Source organism: Mytilus edulis, chromosome 11 (genome assembly GCF_963676685.1).
Source record: "Mytilus edulis chromosome 11, xbMytEdul2.2, whole genome shotgun sequence".
NCBI classification, from domain to species: domain Eukaryota; kingdom Metazoa; phylum Mollusca; class Bivalvia; order Mytilida; family Mytilidae; genus Mytilus; species Mytilus edulis.
The window spans coordinates 50,308,327-50,318,030 of NC_092354.1; the positions used below are offsets into that span (position 1 = coordinate 50,308,327).

Consider the following 9,704-nt stretch of genomic DNA (forward strand, 5'->3'; position numbering starts at 1 on the left):
TCGTTACTATAACGTAACGTCACAAGTCGTTACTATTAACGATAACAATTCTGTCTGATGAACCGCTGGAGATGCGGTGAAAGCGCTAACAGAAACAATGTTCGATTTATGATGTGATTTTTTGTGTTTTTTACTTTTAAATTATATTTTCTGTACCAAGGACTTTTTATTTATCAAAATATATATATATATATATATATATATGCGAAAGCAAATTTACAGATCTAACATTGTTGGGTTGATGTTTAGACGAGTTATATATATATATATATATATATATATATATATATATATATATATATATATATATATATATATATATATATATATATATATGTAATTCTCAAGATATCAACAATTGTTTACCAGACGAAAGGTGACAATGAGGTTGATTTTCCCGCCAAATTCAAGCCATATAGATAGAGGACCATCTGGACATTAAGCAACCAACAATCAATTTATAGAACAACATTAATATTGTAACAAATATTAATATCTACAATAACCAGACATAACATGATATCACAATCTATAATAGATTATATGAGTCTATTAGGAAGGATCTTCCGGTATACGAAATACATTACACATCATACCTGACCATATCAAGTTGTGGATCATTATTCTAGAATTAATCCGAAAGAAGTCATAACATAAGATACAGACAACCTGAAAACCATCAAAATGTCCTTACAATTCAACATATTTTGAAAAAGGGATGTTTAGCTAAAAGGATGCAAACATTAACGTTAAATTCACAATGATATTTTCAATTTCAATTTCAAATCTAGAGGAACAATCACAAAACACTAAACCAACTATGACAAAAGTGTTCGCACAAGAACCAATATATTAAAATGAGCTAACTACACCCCCGCAACATTCTCTGTTTGTTTTGTTTTTAAGTTCATAAACATATTTAGTTTCTCAATTGATTTTGATTTTAAACAGTATGAAATATGTTTTTTTTTCTTTTTCAATAAAAACAAGACAAATACAATTGTTCACTTGTATTCAACAAATCATGTTAGTCGCCTACTTCAGTAAGTTGAGGACACTGAAACAAGAATAAAAAACTCATCATTTTACAGAAGTATACCATTTTTAATGAGATGTCAAAATGATTTATAATTCGCCGTTTTAAAATGAAATGCATTCTGGAATTTTTTTTTAAAGTGTACACCAATACGTCGTGATTGGTTGAAACGTCCAAAACAATGGAAATTCTACCAATGTCGTGACGTTATTTTTTTCTTGGGATACTCACAATGAAATTACTCATAGTCCTTCATATTCTTAAACGGCGAAGTGTGTACATATTCTACGACATCGTTACAATATAACATTAACAACTTTGGAATGATTTGTTGCTCATTCCTTACAGAATCCTGATAGAGAGAAATATTTGTTTATATTAAGCACCATGTATAAACATACAATGGGTTTATATCAAATATGTAGGGGTTTGTATATGGTAATGCAAAAACGCCTTTAGTTACAAGTGACTCATCAGTGACGCTCAAATGAAACCAGGTAATGGGAAAAATAAAATACACAAAAAGAGCACTTAAGATTAATAATTCCTTAATTAATGCCAAAATACTACCAAGTCATTATATACATTGGCTGTGAAAATTATATTTTTTTCAAATAAGTCACGTTGAAAATATTATGAATTTTTAAATACATATTGATAAGTAACATACGTTGTACAGGCTGTTCCGCACATGCTTCCGAGGAATCCGTGAACGAGGTTTTGGCATTCACTTGTGCAGGCACTTTGTGCCATTCCGGAGTGGGCAAAAGACTCAACTTGTTTCAATACACTGTCAAGCCCAAAGGTATCCACTGCAAGAACATAAAATAATATATTTTATTAAAGTACACGGAAAATGTAAGCGTATTATACAACTATAGTTGTAAATAGTCGGCTAATGCAGCGTAAGAACACAGATACATGTAACACTGTACTAACTCTCCAGATGCAAAATATGAATTTAAAGTAAGGACTTTTATATTGTGTCGATACGTTTTCGTAATGTTCAGAAGAAAGAAATCAAATATCTGGTATGCATCACTAATAAAATTATAAGTATCAACTCAAAGTTATATGCCGCTAGATTTTATTTTTGTAAATTTACTTGGATTTTGTTTTGCATACAGTGCAGTAGTAAATGTTTTTTAAAATATTCCCCAACGGGAATTCGAGGAGAGTATTATGGAATATTAAAGCCGATGCAATGTGTAAAAATAGTCCAAGTATTTCTGCACTTTAACAAACCATGCACCAACTCATTGAGGGACCGTAGGTATGCTGTTTCAACATGTATGCCCCTCTCTAATATATCCTCATTTTTTAGTGGCAGTCCTTAATTCCCAGACTTTTATCCTTGGCGTCCTATGTTAAAAGACCTACCTATTTTTTTTATATGGTGTCGGCCTTAATAAGCTTGAAATATTCTTAGTCTTTAGGGCAATATCAGTCAGTTATGTTTCCTTTTAAAGTCATGTGGTACAGATCCAGTAAAATGTCATCAAATACTTGACCAAATGACTAGTGTTGATGTATATATACTCATAATGTAAACAGTGGCGGATCCAGAACTTTTCATAAGAGGGGGAGGCTCCATGATTCCCTATCCTATATAATCAACCAATTGTTTTCCCCGTGTATCCGCCTATGGTAAATGACAAAACCACTGACTGGAACATTTATGCTTTAAGAACGGACTCAAATTCCTAGGTCCGAAATACCTTCGGAACCACTGCATTCTGTATCCTGCTAATACTTACAAATGAATCTTTCGTTGGGGGCACAGAACACAAATGGCAACAAAACCAAAAGAGCAAAGATGTACTTCATTGTTAAGCTACAATAGATAAAGATATTTCAACTAACTATTCTCTTGTGTTACATTGCTTTCATGATATACTAGTGTTCTACATCAGTAACTTTGCTTTAAACAAAACAAAAATGATCAATAAGAAACAAACCTTCATCCTAAATATGTGTTTGTGTGTTGCTATTCTGTAGTGATAATGAGTGTTCTACATCAGAAACTTCGATTGATGATAAACAAATTTAATAAAAAAAAAGAGTTGTTGATTATCACAGTATCAGATACTTTAAGGTTTCATTAAAGGTAGCATAAAAGAAAAATAAACCTCGAATATAAAATGCTTCAAATTTATCATTAATATAAGTTGAAAAGGAACAGGATATGATACATAAGGTGAATGTCAAATCGATTTGAGGTGAACGAAAATAACATTATTTAAAGATTGGTCCGGATTTTTTTTTTATCAACCGTAATCAGGTCATCAAATAAACTTGTTCTTGCGAAAGATATGCGCCTCATCTCCTTGTGATATAATATGCATTATAATTCAGTAATATATAGAATAATAATTTTTTTTGAAAGGTGTATGGCCAGAAGTATTGCAATTCAAAAAGTGTTTACTGTGACATTAAACATGTTAAAATAGAATGAAACTATATATGTGCAGTATTAAAAACTCAAAACGACAACGGTTCTTCATTTTCTCATTTTATGCTCATAAAATTTTGTTGAATTCAAAAGTGACCTATGCTTTTACCAAACAATTGCAGCATTTAAAGTGTTTAGTCATAATACTAGTGTAAGACACTGTTGTCATTTTGAGACACAATAAAGGACAGAAGACATGAGAATTGATTGCATTATTTGAAAAGGTAAAAAAAAGTAGAATAACAAAAACAAAAATCAAAAAGAAAAGTCCTTAACCGAATGAGAAACTCAAAGCTGATACACATCAAGCAAATGTATAACAACTTTTATATTTCTGAGTTGGTAAAGTCATTTTTCAATAGAGAAAATGGTGGATTAGAAACCCTGTAATATACACTGTCATTTCGAAAGTACGCATTTATTTATCTAAAAACGGGGCTATTGGTTAGACAGAAACAGTTACCACAGTGCTCAACAGCAGACATATGATCATCTGAATGAATCTATTAAAATGTTCATTTTTTTTATTTTGTCTCATTATTATCAGGTATCAGAACCTTGTAAAACTAGAACTTATTTTAAAGCAAGTTATAATTCCGATTTTTTGTCCTTTTTTTTTTTTAACTCGCAGCAATGTAATATAACTCCAATGTCAGGAATGAAAGCATATTGTATCCAACAACTTATTGAATGATAAATTACGATTACAATGCAATGACAAAAAACAAATAAACCAAAACAAATATCATAATTCTTGTATTCGAAAATATTCGAAAAAGAGCACTTGTTCCCCTTACAAATAAAAAAGAAGCAGACACTGCTACTCAGCTTATGCCATATTACGAGCCAAACATGTTTTTTCCTACACAATTCAACTGTCTACTTAAAGCAATTTCAAATAAGTCTACAATTGTTAAACTACTTTACCGGTTTTGTTTTCCTGTCCTAGTGTATCTAAGTGACAAATTCGACTAGATATTTCATCCCTTTATATAGTGCAAATATAGGTCTCTATACCGGAACGTGTTAATCAACAACATGAGAAAAGACAGCTTTGAATGATACTGGGTCATTGTATTCGTGATTACGGAACATTCGTTTATTACTATAAGGAGATGTGGTGTGAATGTCAGTGGTATTATTCTATATAGTTCTAATAATTACCTTCAGATACAATTTTGTTGGATTTATAGGTCTAATATTGATATTTCGACACTTTTATGGGACAATTATTTTTATGGAACCTGACGTTAAACGAAGTTGTGTGTTGCCATATTTGTTGAAGTGTGTCTTACAAAAAAGCTTCGGATGAAAAGATTAATTGTGCACCCATTTATAGATTAATATAATTAAACGACTCGTAAAAATTCTATTTCTTAGGAATACATGAAAATATAAAAAGTGTAATAAAAAAAATGATCTCCAAGGTAAATTCAGAAACCAAAGTCCAAACCAGTCGACAACTTCAATCATTGGGATTCGTTAACAAATAGAGCGAAGAATAGCACTAGTCATATTCCTTACTTAGTACATACATTTTTCAAAATAAATGGCGGGTTTCAGCCTTTTTGTATACCAGTTGTTTTTAGTTTCGTTTTATTGACAATATTTGGTGAGTAACCCATGTAGTCAAAAAAGTTAATGTGAGTTGAAAAGAAAGATGATATGATACATAAGGTGAATGTCAAATCGATCTGAGGTGAATTAAAATAACATTATTTAAAGATTTGTCCGGATCCTTTTTTGGATCAACGTAACCAGGTCATGAAATAAACTTGTTCTTGCGAAAGGTATGCGCCTCATCTGCTTGTGATATGATATGCATTATAATTCAGTAATATATAGAATGATTATTCTTTTTAAAAGGTGTATGGCCAGAAGTATCGCAATTCAAAAAGTGTTCACTGTGACATTAAACATGTTAAATAGAATGAAATTATATATGTGCATTATTCAAAACTCAAAACGACAACGGTTCTTCATTTTCTCATTTTATGCTTGTACAATTTTGTTGAATTCAAAATTGACCTATGCCTTCTCCAAACAATTTGAGCATTTTAAGGAGTTAGACCTAAGTTAAGGGAAATAACTCTTAAAATCATCAGAACGTTTGTGTCAGCCATTTTCATAAATATGTTCTAAGCTTCTAGGATACATAGACTATTTCCAATCTGTTTCAGGTAAATGCTTAACATTCATTGACAAAACTTGACTTTAACAAACGCATAATTGATTTAAAGAGTTATCTCCCTGAACCAAGGTCTACTCCCTTAAGTGATTAGTCAAAATACTAGTGTACATGTAAGACACTATTGCCATTTACAGACACAATACATGACAGAAGTTGTGAGGATTGATTGAACTATTTGAAAATGTAAAAAAAAAATTAAATTAAAAAAAAAACGATATTCAAAACGGAAAGTCTTAAACCGAATGATAAACCCAAAGATGATACACATCAAACAAATGTATTACAACTTTCATATTTCTGACTTGTTAAAGTCATTTTCTAATAGAGAAAATGGTGGATTAAAAACCCTGTATTATACACTGTCATTTCATGATTATTTATCTGAAAACGACGCTAATGGTTAGGTAGAAACACTAACCACAGTGCAGAACAGCAGACATATGATCATCCGAATGAATCTATTATAATGTCCATTTTATTTTTTTGTCTCATTTTAATCAGGTATCAGAAAATTGTAAAACTAGTACTTGATTCTAAAGGCAAGTCATTATTTCCATTTTTTCTCTTTTTTTTAACAATTAACAATGCAATATAACGCAATTGCCAGGAAATTAAAGCATATTGTACTAATCAAGTTATCGAATATCAAATTACAATTTCAATGACAATAACAAGAAAAACAAGAAAACCATGATTTGCAACTAAATGATACATGTCATAGGACCACTGTTATATAGTTTAAACATAAATTTGAGTTGCATTTAAAACATTTAAGATGAGTTTATAAGTTATCTTAGAAATGTACCTTTATAGAGAACACCTGCTAAAATACCAAATCAAATATCATATAATTATTATATTAATATTAAAAAAAAAGCACTTGTTCGTCTTACATATAAAAAAAAGAAGCAGTCACTACTACTCGGCTTCTACCATATTACGAGCCAAACATGTTCTGTCCATACACAATTCAACTGTCAACTTGAAGCAATTTCAAATAAGCCTACAATTTTTAAACTACTTTACCGGTTTTGTTTTCCTGTCCTAGTGTATCTAAGTGACAACTTCGACCAGATATTCAACCCCTTTATATATTGAAGATGTTGGTCTTCATACCTGAACGTGTTAATAAACTGCATGAGAAAAGACAGCTGTGCATGCTAATGGGATTGTGTTCATGATTACGGAACATTCGTTTATTACAATAAGGAGATGTGGTGTGATTGTCAGTGGTATTATTCTATATAGTTATAATAATAAAGTTCAGATACAAGTTTATTGGATGCATAGGTCTAATATTGATATTTCGACACTTTTGTGGGACAATTATTTTCATGGAACCTGACGTTAAACGAAGTTGTGTGTTTACATATTTGTTGAAGTGTATCTTACAAAAAGGCTTTGAATGAATATGATAATTGTGCACCCATTTATAGATTAATATAATTAAACGACTCGTAAAAAGGCTATTTCTTAGGAATACATGAAAATATAAAAAGGTGTTATAAAAAAAAATGATCTCCAAAGTAAATACAGAAACCAAAGTCCAAACCAGTCGACAACTTCAATCATTGGGATTCCTCAACAAACAGGGCGAAGAATAGCACTAGTCATATTCCTTGCTTAGTACATACATTTTTCAAACTAAATGGCGGGTTTCAGCCTTTTTGTATACCAGTTGTTTTCAGTTTCGTCTTATTGACAATATTTGGTGAGTAACCCATGTAGTAAAAAAAGTTAATGTGAGTTCATTTGAACACAGCAAACAAAGCTGTTTTTAAATACAGACAAACAACACACCAACAACTTACAAAATCAAACAAATATATAAAAAGTACATGATTCTTTTTGAGTATTTGTTATTGGACTTGAATTCACTATCAGTAACTGCGATTACTCACAATACCTAATGTCATTTTGTTGTTGGGTTGTATAAGAACCCAGCTATGTTCACTCTGATAGATGTATTTCTATTGGTATGAATCCTTGTTCAACTATTTGTTTTATTGTTTATTCTTATGTTGTACTGTTACGCCACTGTCCAAGTTTAGGTATCGTCCTCTTAAATGGTTAACCCGCCACAATCTGAATGTGACTGCCCAAAGTGAGGAGCCTGTAATTCAGTTCTCGTTTGATGGTGTGTTCAATATTTTATTTTAATTCCTTGCTTTTGTAAATGAAAAAGCATTTAGTTTTTTTCGGTTGAATTCTTTAACATCAAAATTTTGCAATTTTGTTGCCTTTTATACCTGACTATGCGGTATGGCTTATTGATTTAGGCTGTTCGATGACTTATACTTGTTAATGTGTGTGTCATTTTGACTCTTGCGAACAGTTATCTAATTCAAAATTATGCAACATCTTCTTTGCTATATATACAAATAAATCTAACAAGGACGATAAAGAATTGATATTGAAGTATGTTTGACAAAGATGGAAACAAAAACAGTTTTGTAGTTTAAACTTAATACAGCATGTACAGGACATGTATACATAGTCTATCCACTGTCGATGAGGAACAAATTTTGTAAACACTGGATACACAGGTAAGATACAGTTGATAACAACACTGTAAAAATCGTTTTCAGTTTTTTGGAAGTATAAATACACATCCACGTAATTTTTTCTGTTTAGAGATTGCTTTATCTCTATTTAACATGATGTATATTTATCATAATGTTAAATTATGTAAAATGTAAAAATATCGGATATTGATGATACTGTCATTAAAGTGAGAGGGTTAGCGCTATAGAACGAGGTTTAATCCACCATTTTCTACATTTGAAAATGCCTGTACCAAGTCAGGAATATGACAGTTCTTGTCCATTCGTTTTTGATGCGTTTTGTTATTTGATTTTGCCATGTGATTATGGACTTTCCCAATTGATCTTCCTCTAAGTTCAGTATTTTTGTGATTTTACTTTTTTATATATTTTTATTTTGGTATAGCACAAAATGTGTTCTTTGACTGCCACAGGCCTTAACATGTTTATAACACACTAAGTCACTGGGATGTGTTTTAATTAAATTCAATCTATGATGCGTGATTTTTTTTATTGATGATTGTTTTTGGATTTAACAGCTTTCAGTAATCGTACTCGTGTGTAATTTTGACATGTGGACAAAATTTGTAATGCATGTCTGTAAAATAATTGCATTGTCTACTTATTTTTTTGTAACAAACCTATCTCGTCTTACTATTTTTGATACCAGTACCAGGTATGACGATACATTTTCTCATCTGTACTCATACTCAAAACATCACATTTTATCATTTTAATAAAATGTTTACTTCTGTACTCATAACAACAACACTTAAATGTTAAATTACCAGTCTACGTTGTTTATTTATCGTTATTTTGTCCCAGGTCAGAGTTGTCTAATGACACTTTCCCTAAATCTTTTACGGACGCCATCATGAGTTGGTTGCCCATTATGAAATAACCGTTTCACAGATGATATCGGATATGTTCCTTACGTCGTAACTACAATCTCCTTCCCTTTCATGAATGTAACCTACCGAATAAGACTATTTACCGGATTTGTTATAACATGAGCAACATTAATGGTGCAGCATGTGCAGCAGGATCTGCTTACCCTTCTGGAGCACCTGAGATCACCCCTAGTTTTTGGTGGGGTTAATGTTGCTTATTCTTTAGTTTTCTATGTTGTGGCATGTGTACTCTTGTTTTTCTGTTTGTCTTTTTCACTTTTAGTCATGGCGTTGTCAGTTTATTGTCGATTGATAAGTTTGACCATCCCTCTGGTATTTTTCGTCCCTCTTTCATATAGACATTAACATTTTCAAATTGTATTTATATTGTGTCATATATCAAACATAATCGTTCAGTTATGCTAACTTATATTTATTTAAATTTCTTTTTGATCGATCTATGTCATTTCAATTGATATTTTATAGTGTGTTTTGTGTTTTGTAATTTATACCCTCGGGTTAGGTTGAAAGTTGTCGCCTGTTCAAAACCGTTGAGTTTAAAAGAACCTGTCCTAAGTCTGGAGCCTGTATT

At 31.1% G+C, this 9,704-nt stretch overlaps 1 long non-coding RNA gene across 1 annotated transcript; it reads right to left on the reverse strand.

The window, feature by feature from the left end:
- Positions 1-995: 995 nt before the first annotated feature.
- On the reverse strand, positions 996-4,532 carry LOC139495776 (uncharacterized). Its single transcript, XR_011657457.1, has 4 exons — positions 4,416-4,532; positions 2,794-2,870; positions 1,707-1,848; positions 996-1,057 (listed from the first exon to the last, which is right to left on the reverse strand). It is a non-coding gene; the product is annotated as an uncharacterized lncRNA (long non-coding RNA).
- Between the last annotated feature and the right edge of the window lie 5,172 nt (positions 4,533-9,704).